Source organism: Pan paniscus, chromosome 13 (genome assembly GCF_029289425.2).
Source record: "Pan paniscus chromosome 13, NHGRI_mPanPan1-v2.0_pri, whole genome shotgun sequence".
In the NCBI taxonomy this organism is placed as follows: Eukaryota; Metazoa; Chordata; class Mammalia; order Primates; family Hominidae; genus Pan; species Pan paniscus.
In genome coordinates, this window is record NC_073262.2 from 15,215,970 (window position 1) to 15,233,755 (window position 17,786).

General features: G+C 41.4%; 1 pseudogene; it reads left to right on the forward strand.

Annotated features, from left to right (window-relative positions):
• The first annotated feature begins 2,670 nt into the window (after positions 1-2,670).
• The window catches only part of LOC117978421 (protein capicua homolog), a 36,773-nt pseudogene continuing 21,657 nt past the window's right edge, over positions 2,671-17,786 (forward strand).

Here is a 17,786-nt window from a genome sequence, read left to right on the forward strand (position 1 = left end):
AACGTGGAAATATCTACACCGCTGTCTGTATAAACGTGGAAATATCTACACCGCTGTCTGTATAAACGTGGAAATATCTACACCGCTGTCTGTATAAACGTGGAAATATCTACACCGCTGTCTCTATAAACGTGGAAATATCTACACCGCTATCTGTATAAACGTGGAAGTACCTACACCGCTCTCTCTATAAACGTGGAAATATCTACACCGCTATCTCTATAAACGTGGAAATATCTACACCGCTGTCTCTATAAACATGGAAATATCTAAACCGCTATCTCTATAAATGTGGAAATATCTACACCGCTCTCTCTATAAACGTGGAAATATCTACACCGCTATCTGTATAAACGTGGAAATATCTACACCGCTGACTGTATAAACGTGGAAATATCTACACCGCTATCTGTATAAACGTGGAAATATCTACACCGCTGTCTCTATAAACGTGGAAATATCTACACCGCTATCTCTATAAACGTGTAAACATTTACACGGCTATCTGTATAAACGTGGAAATATTTACACCGCTATCTCTATAAACGTGGAAATATCTACACCGCTATCTCTATAAACATGAAAATATTTACACCGCTATCTGTATAAACATGGAAATATTTACACCGCTATCTCTATAAACATGGAAATATTTACACCGCTATCTCTATAAACATGGAAATATCTACATCCTAACCCTAACCCTAACCCTAACCCCAACCCCTAACCCCTAACCCTGACCCTGACCCTGACCCCGACCCCGACCCCGACCCCGACCCTACCCTGACCCTGACCCTGACCCTGACCCTAACCCCTAACCCTGACCCTGACCCTGACCCTGACCCTAACCCTAACCTCTCACCCTCTGCACCCAGAGTGCTCGTGATGGCCAGCAGAGCTGGCCCCCATCTCCTCTGACCTCCCACCTCTCTCTCTCAGCTAGTCCTCGAACATGTCTGATGTGGTCCCACCTTGGGACCCACATTGCTACTCCTCTGCCTGGAGGGGTACCCACAGTTATCCACACAGTTCACTCCTGTCTTTCAGGTCTTTGTGCAAATATCACCTTCTCAGTGGAGACTACACCTTCAGGACTTAGGCTGTGCCTGGCACATAGCAGGTGCTCAGTAGACACTGGCTGTAGGAAGGAACTACAGGTTTAAATAAGGAGATCATTTCCCTGAGCTTTCGAAGCTCATATTAACTCACCATTTGTTGTTTACTGCTAATATTGAGCCCTATCAGTAAAATACATAAAACCCTCTGCCAATCCAGGATGTGAAAATGACACTTTACTGTTTTAGTTTGCATTTCTCTGCTTACAAATGGAATACACACATTTTCATGTGCTGTTGGCTACTTATTCATTCAGAAAACATACTAACTGCTGGCTCTTTTTCATGTCCTTTATCAAGTTTGGATCCTGTCATTTGCTGTTTTCTGTCTGATGTAAACTCTCAAAGTTTAAAGGGTATTGTCTTTTCCTGACACGTACATTGTGAATAATTTTCTGGCTTACATTTTGACTTTTAATTTCATTCACGATGTTTTTAATGAATAATTTCAATTTTTATGAATGCAAGTTAAAATAATTCTTTCATTTTGGTTTCTGACATGTCATGCAAATAAGGGTCTTCTCCTCCAAGAGCACAGAAATATTTGCCAATACTGTCCTTAAAATCGGTCACAGTTTCATTTTTTATATATGCCTTTTACTTCAATTGGGGCTTCATTTTACTGAATGCCCTATTTGAAGCAAGTTTCTCAGTTAATTCTTTTCTCAAAGTGCTAAGTATGGTAGATTGCAAACATAAATGGCCACATAATGCTCCCACCTTCTTTGCCTCCTCTCCCAGGAGGAGATAGTCTCCATCTTTCCACTCCTTAATCTGGGCTTGGCCATGTGATGTACACTGGCCAATGGGATATTAACAAGTCTGATGTGCACAGAGGCTGGAGAATGTGCACTGGGGCTTGGTCTCTCTTGCTGCCCTGGAGACCAGCTACCCCACGAAGGAAACAGAGCCAACCTGCTGCTTCCTGGAGGAGGACAGTCCCTCAGTCCCTCTGTCTCTGCCAACCAGTTAACCTGCTGCTTCCTGGAGGAAGACAGTCCCTCAGTCCCTCTGTCTCTGCCAACCAGTTAACCTGCTGCTTCCTGGAGGAGGACAGTCCCTCTGTCCCTCTGTCTCTGCCAACCAGTTAACCTGCTGCTTCCTGGAGGAAGACAGTTCCTCAGTCCCTCTGTCTCTGCCAACCAGTTAACCTGCTGCTTCCTGGAGGACAGTCCCTCAGTCCCTCTGTCTCTGCCAACCAGTTAACCTGCTGCTTCCGGGAGGAAGACAGTCCCTCTGTCCCTCTGTCTCTGCCAACCAGTTAACCTGCTGCTTCCTGGAGGACAGTCCCTCAGTCCCTCTGTCTCTGCCAACCAGTTAACCTGCTGCTTCCTGGAGGAAGACAGTCCCACTGTCCCTCTGTCTCTGCCAAGCAGTTAACCTGCTGCTTCCTGGAGGACAGTCCCTCAGTCCCTCTGTCTCTGCCAACCAGTTAACCTGCTGCTTCCTGGAGGAAGACAGTCCCTCTGTCCCTCTGTCTCTGCCAACCAGTTAACCTGCTGCTTCCTGGAGGAAGACAGTCACTCTGTCTCTGCCAACCCAGTTGACCGCAGACATGCAGGTCTGCTCAGGTAAGACCAGCACAGTCCCTGCCCTGTGAGCCAAACCAAATGGTCCAGCCACAGAATCGTGAGCAAATAAGTGATGCTTAAGTCACTAAGATTTGGGCAAAAGCTGAGCATTTATCCCAATCCCAATACTGTTTGTCCTTCTGTTTATCTGTCTGTCCTTCTCTGCTCATTTAAAATGCCCCCACTGCATCTAGTACATTTTTATAGGATCAGGGATCTGCTCTTGGATTTATGTCGTGTTCCCACCTCGAGGCAGCTTTGTAAGCTTCTGAGCACTTCCCAATTCCGGGTGACTTCAGGCGCTGGGAGGCCTGTGCATCAGCTGCTGCTGTCTGTAGCTGAGTTCCTTCACCCCTCTGCTGTCCTCAGCTCCTTCACCCCTGGGCCTCAGGAAATCAATGTCATGCTGACATCACTCTAGATCTAAAACTTGGGTTCTTGGACCAGGTGCGGTGGCTCACACCTGTAATCCTAGCACTTTGGGAGGCCGAGGCGGGTGGATCACAAGGTCAGGAGATCAAGAAGACCCTGGCTAACACGGTGAAACCCAGTCTCTACTAAAAATACAAAAAAATTAGCCGGGTGTGGTGGCAGGTGCCTGTAGCCCCAGCTACTCGGGAGGCTGAGGCAGGAGAATGGCGTGAACCTGGGAGGTGGAGCTTGCAGGGAGCCAAGATCACGCCACTGCACTCCAGACTGGGAGAGAGAGCAAGACTTTCTCAAAAAAAAAAAAAAAAAAAAAACTTAGGTTCTTGGATGTTCGGGAAAGGGGGTTCTTTATCTAGGATCCTTGAAGCGCCCCCAAGGGCATCTTCTCAAAGTTAGATGTGTGCATTTTCCTGAGAGGAAAGCTTTCCCACATTATACAGCTTCTGAAAGGGTTACTTGACCCACAGATGTGAAGCTGAGGCTGAAGGAGACTGATGTGGTTTCTCCACAGTTTCTCTGTGTGGCACCAGGTGGCAGCAGAGGTCAGCAAGGCAAACCCAAGCCCAGGGATGCGGGGTGGGGGCAGGTACGTCCTCTATTGAGCTACAGCAGATTAACTCTGTTCTGTTTCATTGTTGTTGTTTAGTTTGCGTTTTGTTTCTCCAACTTTGTGCTTCATCCGGGAAAGCTTTGGATCACAATTCCCAGTGCTGAAGAAAAGGCCAAACTCTGGAAAAAATTTGAATATTTTGAGCCAAATGTGAGGACCACAACCTGTGAGAATGGAAAATAAATCCTGGGACCCCAGACTCACTAAGCCAAAGGGAAAAGCCAAGCTGGGAACTGGCTTATGCAAACCTGCTTCCCATCTGGTTCCTAAATAAGAGAGCTATTACACAAAGATAAAAAAGCTACATCCCTGCCTCTACCTCCATCGCATGTAAAATGTGTATTCAGTGAACGCTGACCAAAGACTGAAGAATGCAACCATTTGCCTCTGATTTACCCACACCCATTTTTTCCACTTCTTCCCCTTTCCCCAATACCCACACTTTTCCCCTTTACTTACTGAGGTCCCCAGACAATCTTTGGGAAAAGCACGGACCAGTTTTTCCTGTGGTTCTCTGTTCTTTTCTCAGGTGTGTCCTTAACCTTGCAAATAGATTTCTTGAAATGATTGAGACTCACCTTGGTTGTGTTCTTTGATTAGTGCCTGTGACGCAGCTTCAGGAGGTCCTGAGAACGTGTGCACAGTTTAGTCGGCAGAAACTTAGGGAAACGTAAGACCACCATCAGCACATAGGAGTTCTGCATTGGTTTGGTCTGCATTGGTTTTGTCTGGAAGGAGGAAAATTCAAAGTAATGGGGCTTACAGGTCATAGATAGATTCAAAGATTTTCTGATTGTCAATTGGTTGAAAGAATTATTATCTACAGACCTGCTATCAATAGAAAGGAGAGTCTGGGTTAAGATAAGAGACTGTGGAGACCGTGCATAGTTGCTTCCTGATCAGCTCTTTATTTGATTGAGAGTGAGGCAGGGAAGATTAGAGGGAAGCTTACAGTGGAATTCAGGGCTGAGGCTGCTATTCTTTTGCTCCTTGTAACTTCCTACAGTGTTGTCAGCATCAACATAATTCTCTGTGGGGTTGGTCTCAGAGCCAGGTTACCTTGTCTTAGGTCCAGTGGCACCCTGACTGGCTTGGTGTCCTTGAACAAGTTACCTAACCTCTCCATACATCAGTCCCTCAGCTGTAAAATTAAAAAAAAAAAAAAAAAGAAGAAGAGTACCTACTGTATAGCCTTGATTTGAAGATTGAATGAGCTGGTATTATACGTTTAGAAGCAGTGCCTGACACGCAAAAGACTCTCAACAAATACTATCCTTTACTAATATCCTGTGTGTCTGTATCAGAGCTGGTGGGGTGGAGGGACAGAAAGAAGTGGGCTTGCTCTTGGGCTTGCTCTTGGGCTCACCCCTTATCCTCCAGTATGTTAGAGCTTCTTACAGTGGTTTCAGGCAGCATCTGAAGACAGTAAAAGCAGAAGCTCCAAGGCTTCTTACATTCTAGCTTGGAAAATCACATCACATTGCTTCCTTCATATTTTTTTGGCAAATCAGGTTGCAAGGCTTGCCCAGATTAGGGTAAAGAGGCAAAGAGGCTCCTTTTCTTTTCTTTCTTTTTTTTTTTTTTTAGTCAGAATCTCGCTCTGTCCCTCAGGCTGGAGTGCAGTGGCGCGATCTAGGCTCACTGCAAGCTCTGCCTCCTGGGTTCACGCCATTCTCCTACCTCAGGCTCCCAGGTAGCTGAGACTACAGGCACCTACCACCACGCCCGGCTAAATTTTTTTTTTTGTATTTTTTAGTAGAGACTGTGTTTCACTGTGTTAGCCAGGATGGTCTCCATCTCCTGACCTCGTGATCCACCTGCCTTGGCCTCCCAAAGTGCTGGGATTACAGGTGTGAGCCACCGTGCCCGACCAAGAGACTCCTTTTCTTGATGAAAGGAGTAGTGAAGTCACATTGCATGTCCTTGCAAAGGGACATGCAGACCACATTAGTGAGAGTATGTGCCTGTATTTTGCAATCTGTAACATGGGCATAAACTAAATGTTTTCCAAAGGGAATAGGGCAAAACAAAAAGGACCTTGACCACTCCTTTGGCCCTGAATAAATCCAGGAAGCCTAAGAGTATGACTATCCTGAGGTAGAAAGAGGGTCATATGCTGGATAAGAGGTACCTGGGCTCTCCACTTACAAGAAGAGAGCATGGTTACATTTATAATCACCATTCCCAGCATGCTGTGAGTGCAGGCAGCTACCAGGAGGACAACAAAGGAAATAACCAGGACACCCATCTCTAAACCTGTTAATTTAATCACATGGAACACTTCTATTTAAAATTCCCGAGAGTTAAGATGTAAGAATGCTTATCAAGGTAAATGCTGTTCACACTGCTTGGAGTGTCAGGCCTAGATCTCTATCCATCAGAAACAACAATATCAATAACAACAACAGCAACATGATGATAGGGCAATTTCTGAAAAGCACCATGTATTTTATCGATACAGGTACGTTGCAGAAAATCCAGGTGAATCCAAAGAAGAAATAAATGTCTTCCACAATCCCATAGCCCAGAGCTAACTAACCACTATAAAGAACCCAGCGTGGTTTTAACTAATGGATCAAAAGATGCTCATCAAAGGCTCTGAGCTTTCCTGAGTGCTAACAGGAAACATCCAGCATCACTGGTCCCTCCAAGGCTGCAGGTGTCTTTGCCCATAGTGCCTGTTTTGTGTCAGGGAAAGAATCAACCTGGGAGCCAAGCCCAGGAATCAGGATGACCAAGACATACTGGACAAGGAGGGAACAAAGCCATCCAAGGACACTCAAGGACAAACCAAGCAAATGAGTTTAAAGGAGACCTGCTCATGGTCTGCTTTGCTGCTCAGCATGGCTGGGAGGCACAGTGGAAGATCATGCATCCTGCCCCTGGGACTCCTCTGCCAGAGCCTGAGAGCTTTCTCCTGCCCACAGGCTAGGGGTAGGACAGTTGGAATTGATCCATGCCTTCTAGCTAGACTGTGGGTCCCCTCAGTCTTGGGCATGGCGACAGCCCAGCATCAGACAGAGGTCAGTATCAAACTAGAAAATTTAATAAATGCTGTCAGATTTGTAGACCCAAGAAAATATAAACTGCCAATCACGAAGGAAAAAAATCTCTCAATGATCTCATCTTTATATGATTCCCTTGCTGCCTGGAAATTGACATTTCCTTGGGGATAATCTGGTCATAGGATTGGTGAAGGTGGAAGGGAGGCAACCTCCGAAGGTGGGGCCCTCTGCTCACCTGGGACAGGGAGGGCCTGAGGTAGGTGTCTGTGTGGGCTGGGGAGGAGGATGGGAGCAGTGCTTCTAGATGTTTCCACTTTCTCCTCATTAGATAATAACGAATGGGTGATTTCCCTAGTCACTGCAGTGTGAGGAAATCTACAAAATTAATTTCACAATACACTTTACAGGATAGGTGGAGAAACACATGAAGCACAACTGCAGTGGATTATAAAAAATGGCCTTTCGAGTTGAGCAATAAATTCGTTCAAGCAGCCATTCTGAAGGACAAACGTGGCTCTGTATTTAAGAGGGGCATTCCAGCACTTCTCTAGCCACTGGGTTGACAATGACTCACCAAAGCCTCTGGTAGCCACCACAGGACACCCAGAGCATATGTTTTAAAGCTGAACACCAAACTGCGGACTTCGGGAGTAAGTGAACTGACTGGTTTTTATTTTGTTTTACTGCTTTTAACATTACAGTAACTGTTACAGGTTCCAGCAGGCTAACTGGGTGGAAATGAGTTTGGTTTCACTTAGTCTCTCTAAAGAGAAAGCAAGTCGGTAGACTAATACCTAATAAAAGCAAAGCTGCCAACAATTGAAATTGCCTGGGCTGCTCTGTGTGTCCCACATGCATGGGTGTGGGTGCCAGTGTGTGTGCGTGTGTGCATGCATGTGCATGTGTGTTGGGATAGAGTGGTAAGAAAATGGGAAATAATAAGAATGTTCAGTCCATAGCCCTTCATTATAAAAAGGTGAGCTGTAATAAATACTAGTGTCACATTTAGCCAAAACTTTACTCCAGCCAAAGGTGATATTTTCATGATAACATCCTATGATTGCTTTGTTCTTCGTCTTTTATGTTCTTCCTAGATGGGCTCAGAACATACAAGAATTAAGTACACATCTTATTTTCCAGTGATAATGCTACCGGCAAATTCTGTTGTTTGTATAAACATCAGCCATGTTTATATAACTAAACTAGTGTTTTGTTTTGTCAATTCAGCAAGAAATTAGACCAAATGGTGGCTTAATGCTGCATTGATTTGGCTATCCATTTCTTTTCACTTTTCTGCAAAATATTTAATACATTATTAAATTGAATTATGCTGACGCCACAGTTGTTCTTATCTCAATTGTCTTAAAATTCATTTAATTTTTTTTCCTTTGGTTTCATTATTCAAATTTTAACTTCAGTTCTCAAGATTTTATCTGATGGAAGAGATGGAGTCCATTACTAAGGACTCCATTGTGCTCCATCATGCCAGAGTTGTAAAATAGATCTTTTAAAGGAAATTTACTGTGATCTTTTTCTATTTAAGAGCTTCCTCTCCAGTTGAGCATGTAAGAAAATTATACCAGGAGAATACAGTAAACTCTATGAGGCAAGCTATAAACATGCAGCATTGTGATTAGGGCTGGTTCTCCTTCTAGAAACATGGTAGGATTGCAATTTCATACCATCCTTGAAGTTAGAGAGAGCCACGTGACTCATTAAGCCAATGAACTGTGAGCAGAATGACATGTCACTTCCAGCAGAAGCTTTAAGAATCTGAGAGACATTCATACATTTTCCATGTGCTGTAGCCTTATACCCAAAGCCTGGGTCCCAAGTGACCATGACAGGCAGAGCTCCCTGTTGAGCCACAGAGATTTACAGAATGTCTGTTAACACAGCATAATCCAGCCCATCCTGACTAATCTGATATTAACATGTATAATAAAGAATTCTATCAATGCTGAGGGAAGATGATTAGTTAAGGTCCTAGGTTGCAATTCTCAAAACCTCTTCTAAGGATTGTAGACAGGAAATTAAATGACTTCTAGTCCCTAGAGTTCCCAATCTCCTACCATCCCATCCTAATATGACAGAAGTAATTCCTGAGTTGCTTCTGAAACCAGAGCTTCCCTCGGAACCCTTAGCCTGCCAGATGGCTTCTTGGAGAGCTCTCACTCACTTTTCTCCTTCTGCTATTGCTGCTCATTCATTCCAGCTTTTAAAAATTCATCTTTATCCATGAACCTCGCTTCTAGAAAAGTCATACAGGTGCTTCCAGGAGGCTACATGGGCACCCATATTTTTCTAGCCACATTCATTAGACCAATGCAGCAGAGAAGAAAAGCCTCAATAATTATTATGACATGGCATGTTAGGATACCAAGTAAATTGCATTTGTAAAATGTGATTTTCTGTTGGTGTTCACTTCTGCTCTACTGACATTTGGTAAGTATTATTGACTGGCTGACTAACTAATGTGGTCATTAGTCTTCATAAAGAAAGGCTCTCTACAAAAACAGAGGGATGCCCTTTTTCTGGCATTTAATACGTAAGAAATTGCCTCCGATAGAAACCAGAGTTGCCTGATTACTATCAGCACAGGAGAAATGTATTAATGTGCCTTTCTAGTAACAGGTTTTTAGAAAGTCAAATATAAACAAATCTGTCTATTTGTGTGTGTGCATGTGGTAGTGGGGAGGGAAGAAAAAAGGAGGGGGAGAGAAAGAGAAATAAGAACCAAGTTTATTATACTGAATTCAGGGGGAAAAAATTTTCCCCTAACCCTCACCAGAAGCAAATGGTGGCACCATGCTTCTTGCACACCTTCAGAACTGTGAACCAAATAAACCTCTCTTCTTTAAAATTATTCAGCCTCTGGTATTCCTTTATAACAACACACACACACACATGCAAAAGCAGACTAAAACAGGAACTAATTAGAAATGGTGATGCACCGAGGGATTGGCACCGAGGCTCCCCAACAGGAACTGAGGCCATGGATAGAAGGACACATTCATGTTATTTTTTTCTAATGGTTAAGTAATTATTTGCTCTTACTCTCAAAATTTCTGCCAAGGCCTCCCATGGACCAAACTCAACTAGAATCTAGGAAGCAGAGAACCTGAGTGTTGCATTCAGCAGAAGTCAGCTTCCTAGGGAATCTTGCAGGAAGGGTGAAGGTAGAGAATCTGGTGGGGAAGCAAGCAAATGCCCATCACATGCACTTTCCTCCAACAGAGCGACTCAGATGCTATAAGACTTGCTAACGCAGTCTCAGGGTCTGATCACAGTAACATACAATCCAGGGTTTAATCATCAGAATTCACAGTCCTATTGTCTTCTGCACAGACCCAAACACACTTGGAGGTCATGTTCAATATGAATACCTCACAGAGAAGGAAATCTACACACAAGAAGTACATCTGCAGAAAGCCAGCTGGCATGTCAACCATTCAAAAATTCAGGGTGTTCGGGATAAAGAAGACTCAGGAAGACAAGTATGAAGCATAATCTGTGACATTCCATGCGGCAGACGTTAGACATATACAAGAGAGTTGTTGGAAAGCGGAATTTATCTTCATATAAACAACACTGAGCTAAATCTCAATATTTCAGATCTCTAGAACTATCCATCAGTGAAATGGATTGCAAATAGAAAGAGTAATACCATGTAACTTAAGAATACAATCATGGACGAGGCTGCCACCTGCTGTTGGGGGCCACTGCAGAAGAAATTCCAGAACACTGGACTGGAGAGCACCTCACTTTCCTTACAGCTCTAAGTTTCTGACTCAGTGACCTGATTCAGTACCATATACACAAAGACCCACTTACACAAATGACTGTTCTTCACACTAGGCCCATGGAGACAGGGAGAAAATTCTGAATTTGCTCAGATACCTTCTCCGCTACTGACATCTAGGCATTACACAATTCATCTCTTCATATTTAACCTTTGAAGTTTGCTACTTCTCAGAGAGACTAATGAGTAGTGAGCAAATATCCTGAAGCTGAGAATGCTTCTACCTCCTCTCAAAACAACGGAATATTCATCAAAACACAGCAGTTCTGCACTTAACTTTAGGCCTTTTCTTACACCTTGTTTCTTGGCAGTAACTGTGGCCAGAATAGCTCTTTCCACAGATAAATGACCTTTTGAAAGGATAGGGTCTCTAGATAGAACAGCAAATGCCTCATTCCAGAAGGTCTTCAAGAAGAAAATGTTGTGGTGATAACAAACATAACTGATTATAATCTATTCTGTGAAAAAAGCTTATGAAACAGTAGATGTGTGTATCTAGTACATAAGAGCTGAATGTCAATATATATATATAGATATATACACACACTCAAATAAATAATAGTTATCTCTAACTAGAGAAATTCTAGTTGCCTTATATTTTCTTCTTTTTCCTAACTATATTTTCTACAATAAACATGTGTTTTTAACAAGAAAAGTCTTTTCTGGTGTGCTTTTTAATTTTCTTTGTTTAAGTGAGAGTGAGGCTACATAACTACATGGCTAGGTAGACTTTTAGAAAACTTGGCTGCTCTAGAAAATTGACATATCCTGATTTCTTCCATAGCTTGGATCTTGACCTAGAGGGAAATATAAAAATGTTGACTTGAACCTGAGGGGTGCCATTTTCACTGCTGAAGTAGTTACATGGATCATGAATTGGAGAAATGACTTCAGCAACACGGGTGTTAAAAACAGAAAGCACAAGTGACCCACAACAGATGATGGAGAACAAAGAGCAAGCTGGGAAAAGCAGTGGCCGTTAATACAGAAAAGAAGAAGTATAGCCACAATAAATATTAGGCAGACACAGTTCAGCAGTTTATACTATTAAGCTGTTGTTTAGGGGAATGGTAAACCGACATGACCCTTGAGGTAGGTATATATAGGTAAATTCTATGTGTCCCTTGAAATAGGTGTATGACACAACTTCTGGCGTCTACATGGATTTGGTCAATCTAAAGTAGCCATGAGGCTTAAGACAGTTCAGCTGTTTGGGGATAAGTTAAACCATTTGTCGTTGTCTTTCTGCAATTTGCATATCCTACAGTTATCATTGCCATTACTGAATGGCACAGAGAAAAATTCTGGTCTAAAGTGGTTCTCAAACCTGGTTGCTGGAGGGCCACCCTCAGTGATGATGATTTAATCTGTAGAAGAGTAGAACATTGATAGTTTTTATATATCTCCAGGTAATTTTAATATATAACTGGGTTGAGAATCATTGACGTAATTGTAAGAGGATAATATTCAAGAAATGTGGAGATAAATAATTTTCTTCTCGACATTAAAAAAATCTAATAAAAAGTTTTATCTTTTCCCCTAACTCAGGGTCATCAGCCTTCAAGCTTCAGTCTCTGTGTGTTCACAGGTGCTGTAAACACACGCATCATTACTAATATCCCACTTCAGTGCTATTGCTGCTCCCAAAACTCCAGGTATTTTTAACCTTATAAACCTCCAGAATAATGAGACCACTGGGTTCAGTAAATTGCTTTGTTTTGAAGCAGTATTAGACAAAGTGGGAGACTAGAAGATAAATCTGTCAATGACATGTCCTTTAAGACTACTTAGATTTTGTTGAATTTGTGGATCATTCCTTACTTGAGCAAATGGTAAATTAACTCTCTCTTTTCTCTCTCTCTCTCTAGCTGGCACATTTTTTCCAGTAGCCATTCTACTTGGTATGCTTACTTATCAGCTGTCCTCCAGGGGCCTCACATTAGATGTTTCTCTTGACTAACCAAACATGACACACAGCTGAAGTCAGAAAAACCAGATTGATAATTTCACTCAAACTATTTTCCTTCATTCTAACAATTTACTGGAGTACACAATTGTGACTATTTTTAGCCATAGGAACTCATAGAAAGACCAACTTCATTAGACCTACAAAATCGAATTGTGTAACAGTATATGCAGTATGTGTAGGAATAAAAAGCATTTCTCAAATATGCAGTACTGGATTTTGCAAAAGCACCTTACACTTAGCTATAAAGGAGTGGAAAACACAAAGATGAGTAACTGCACCTTTCAAAAGACTAGAGCTATACCAATAATACAAAGGTGTAAACAAATAATGATGAGATGACAAAGGCTGAGTGTTTTCTATTTGGAAGTTATGTTGTTGAATTATTTATGTATATAATTTCATGCAATCTTCATGTTATGGGGGTGTTCTAATCCACTGTGACTCTGTCCTTAAATAAAAGGGAGATTTGGACATAGAGAGAGGCACACGGGGAGGATGCCATATGAGAATTGACACTGTGCTGTCACAAGCCAAGGAACTACTGGAAGGAGAGAAAGAGGACTGGAACAGTTCCTTCCTTAGCAGCTTTTCAGGCAGCCTAGCCCTGCCAGCTTCTTGATCTGGACTTCTCACCTCTAGAATTGTGAGGCAATAAATCTCTGTTGCTTAAGTTACCCAGTTTGTGGTACTCTATTACAGGAGCCCTAGGAAAATAATTCATTATATAATCTGCTAAGGTAGATATGATCATTGTCTCCAATTTCCATATGAAGAAACGATGCCTCAGGCATTGTGTTGGTTGTCCAAAATCATACAATCCTGACTCACTTCAATGAATTCTTCATTCAGCAAAATTTTTAAGGTACCTTAAAAAAATTATGTTAACTCTTAGATCCTTGCTTTAAAGCTTCAATGGGCTTTTCCTTTGCAAAGAATAAAATCCTAATACTTAAGCATAGCTCTCTTTCCTGGCTATGTTTCTGACATCCTCTTGTACCATGCTCCTCCTTAATCATTCTGAGGCTACATCTTAAGTCCTTTCCCCTTGCCATTCCCACTTCTTGGAATACTTTCCCATCAAGTCTTCAAAGAACTGGCTTCTTTAAGTATTTGGTCTCAGTTCAAATGTCACTTCCCTGTAAAAGCTTCCTGGCCATCAAGCCTTCTTTACACACTCTATTTTATTTTTTCATGGTTCCTATAACAACCTAATATATTCTCAATTGATTAACTGTTTTGCTGACTACTGCCTTCCATAAGAATGGAAAGAAAACATGGCCAGGTGCAGTGGCTCACACCTGTAATCCCACCACTTCAGGAGGCTGAGGCAACATGGCAAAACCTTCTCTTCAAAAATTTTTTTAAAAGTTAGCTGGATGTTGTGGAGGCAAGAGGATCACTTGAGGATCACTTGAGTCCATGAGGTCAAGGCTGCAGTGAGCCATGTTTGCACCACTGCACTCTAGCCTAGGTGACAGAGCTAGTCCCTATCAAAAAAAAAAAAAAAAAAAGAATGGAGAGAATGCTACATGAGAGAAAGGATCTTATTTATCATGTTCACCTCCCAAGAGGTGAACATATCCCCCAAAGCCTGATAGAGAGAAGATGCTCATTAATATTTAATGCATGACCATGTGCAGACTTGGGAGGAAAAATATGCCTCAGCCTATCAAAATTGGATCCTTAATAAACAAGGATGCTTCTGTATCATTTCCCCACAACACCGAACAAGTGTGGCTCACTGTGGATGTTTAAGCAAATGCATTGTTTTTCCAGTTATATATCTGGTAGAGATGAGGCCATTGATAGGAATGGGAAGACGATCTCCTTTTATTTTGATGACCCAGCATGGCTGAACACTCAGTGACTACCACTGCACTTTGTTGTACTTTCAGCATTAGAGATGCCAGCCCTGTAGGATATAAAACAGGAACATCTAGTCCTCAATTATATTCAGAATTACTCAAGTCTTAGAAACACCACTTGTCTTTTTTCAAGGGAGAGAAATGCTCAAGTGATGGGCTGAAGTGAAGGGAGGGAGTCACTCACTTAAACGGTTCCCTTAGGCTGTGTGGATGCAAACAGCATTAGACAATGATGCTGACAGTGGGAAATGCACTGGAGATGATGATTGGCAAAGCCCTCATTTTCTCCCCATCCACTATAGATACTGACAGCAAAGGTTTGTCACAATGACAACTATACACTCCCAATATCACAGAAGAAGGAGGAATAAAAGGGTATATTATGAGTGACTGAAGTTTAGAATAAATTAATAAATATTATGTCCCTCATCCATAGAAACCACAAAGGTCTAGTAATGCTAAGGATATAACAAGAAAATAATATGAATATTTGCTTCCCCTTCCTAGTGTAATAGAGTAAGTTACAAATGGCTTCAGGAAGGGGAGAGAGGAAGAAGTGTGGATGAGATACGTAAGAGTGCCTGAGGGCTAATTTTATGAAAGCTTTGGGAAGTTTTAAGAAAAAGAAAAGCTATTTTTCAAGGTACGTGTGTGTATGCGTGCGTGTGTGTGTGTGTGTGTGTGAAAGACAAAAGAAAGAGGGAGACCTAAGAAGACTATGAGACACTAAGAGAAAAATTAAGGTAAAAAAGACACACACTTAGAAACACACACATAGGGAGGAGGGAGGAGGTTAAGACACTTTACTATGTGCTGTGAATGGAAACTACAAACCATTTTTGATATATGCAATATATATACATATATACACACATATACATATGTATTTAAAAATTTAAATTACATTTTCTCTTTTTTTAGAGATATGGTTTCACTATGTCACTCTGGCCAGGCTGCAGTACAGTGGTTGTTCACAGTCATGATCATAGCACATTATAGCCTTGAACTCCTGGGCTCAAGCAACCCTCCTGTATTAGTCTCCCCAGTAGTTGGGATTACTAGCATATGCCACCATGTCCACCTTTATGCTTTTTAAAGTGAAAAACCATACTAAGAATGAGGCAGCTCAACTTAATAATAAAAACATTTCGAATGTAAAGAAATTTACCAAAGAAAAACAATCAACCCCCTTAAAATTGGGCAAAGGGAATGAACAGACACTTTCAGAAGAATACATGCATGCAGCCAACAAACATACAAAAAAAAAGTTCAACATCACTGATCATTAGAGAAATGCAAATCAAAACCATAATGAGATACCATCTCACACCAGTCAGAATAGCTATCATTAAAAAGTCAAAAAATAACAGATGCTAGTGAGGCTATGGAGAAAAGGGAATGCTTATACACTGTTGGTGGGTGTGCAAATCAGTTCAATCATTGTGCAAAGAATAGTGATTCCTCAAAGAGCTAAAAGCAGAGCTACCATTCGACCCAGTAATCCCACTACTGTGTATATACCCAAATGAATATAAACCATTCTACCATAAAGACACATGCATACAAATGTTCATTGCAGCACTGTTCACAATAGCAAAAGTATAGGATCAACCTAAATGCCCATCAATGACAGATTGGATAAAGAAAATGTGGTACATATACACCATGGAATACTATGCCGCCATTAAAAAATGATATCATGTCTTTTGCTGGAATATGGATGGACCTTCCATTATCCTTAGCAAACTAATGCAGGAACAGAAAACCAAATACAGCATACTCTCAGTTATAAGTGGGAGCTAAATGATGAGAACTAATGAACACAAAGAATAAAACAGACACTGGGGTCTACTTGAGGGTGGAGGGTGAGAAAAGGAAGAGAAGCAGAAAAGATAACTATTGGGTACTAGGTTTAATACCTGGGTGATGAAATAATCTGTACAATAACCCCCTGTGACACCAGTTTACCTATGTAACAAATGCCCCTAAACTTAAAATAAAAGTTAAAAAAAAAAGAAAATTAAAATCTCCTTATCATCTACCTGGTAATATGAAAAACACATATCTTTCATTCATTCCTTTCAACTGATGAGGAAACTGAGGCATCGGGAGTTAGTAAAAGTCCACATTGAGATATGAGACCCACCACTGGCTGGACGAAGTGGCTCACACCTGTAATCCCAGCACTTTGGGAGGCCGATGCTGGTGGATCACCTAAGGTCAGGAGTTCGGGACCAGGCTGGCCAACATGGTGAAACCCCCATCTCTACTAAAAATACAAAAATTAGCTGGGTGTGGTGGCAGGCACCTGTAATACCAGCTACTAGGGAGGCTGAGGCAGGAGAATCGCTTGAACCCAGGAGGTGGAGTTTACAGTGAGCCAAAATCACGCCATTGCACTCCAGCCTGGGCAACAAGAGCAAGACTCTGTCGGGAAAAGAAAAAAAAAAAAAACACCACCACCATTTTGCAAGTGTTACCACTATTGTGTGTTAATATTGTAGAAGTATTCCTAATTATGATTTCTTTGTATTCCTAATTGTAATAGCTTTGTATTTGAAAAATTATTGATTCATACTCTATATGTTATTATTTTATATGCGATGACAACAGAATATATTATCATGCTCCTTTTGTGAATCTCATTCATAATATAGAGTATAAATTTGTGATTTTGCTTTAATTTGAAATATTAATTTCAAATATGTTATCACAATTTGATACAAACTATTGACAGTAAATCTGTGGATTAAGTAATGTCTTAGTAGGTATTGGGAAAATTTGAAACTAGTAACATGGAGGACTATTGTCATTGTTTATTTCAAAGCCAGTTAAAATTCTGCAAAGCAGTGTACATAAAAATAATTTCAAGAAATTTATAAAATACCGAGATTATGGTGTATAAACAACTTTAGATTCTTTGTTTAAGAAATTCTGCCAGTTTGTAATATATGCTTCATTCAAAGTAGCTAAGGGCTGTGCCTGGCTAATAGTAGGCACCTAATATTTGTTGAAAAGGAATACTGAGTAGCTGGGACCTCCTGAGTAGCTGGGACCACACACATTTAACCTGTATTTATAAAATTACTGTTTAGAGAATAACATTTGATGGAATCATGCTTTTACTTTCTGCTTATGACTCAATTGTTTGTACTGACATTAACATCCCAAATCCTTAGCATGGCCTACAAGGCCCTGAGCAATGTGGCACCTGCCGAAGCCTGCTGCCTCATTTAATAACTCTTTGTCTCTTTCCCAGATCCAGCCACTCTAACATTTTTTAGTTCCTGGACCAAGACAAGCTCTTCCCAGAACCTGACCTTTGTACCTGTTCTTTATTCCTGGAGTATTTTTCCCCTGACAAATGACTTATCATCTATCATAAATCAGGTTAAATGGCACTAACTCAGGGAAGGCTTC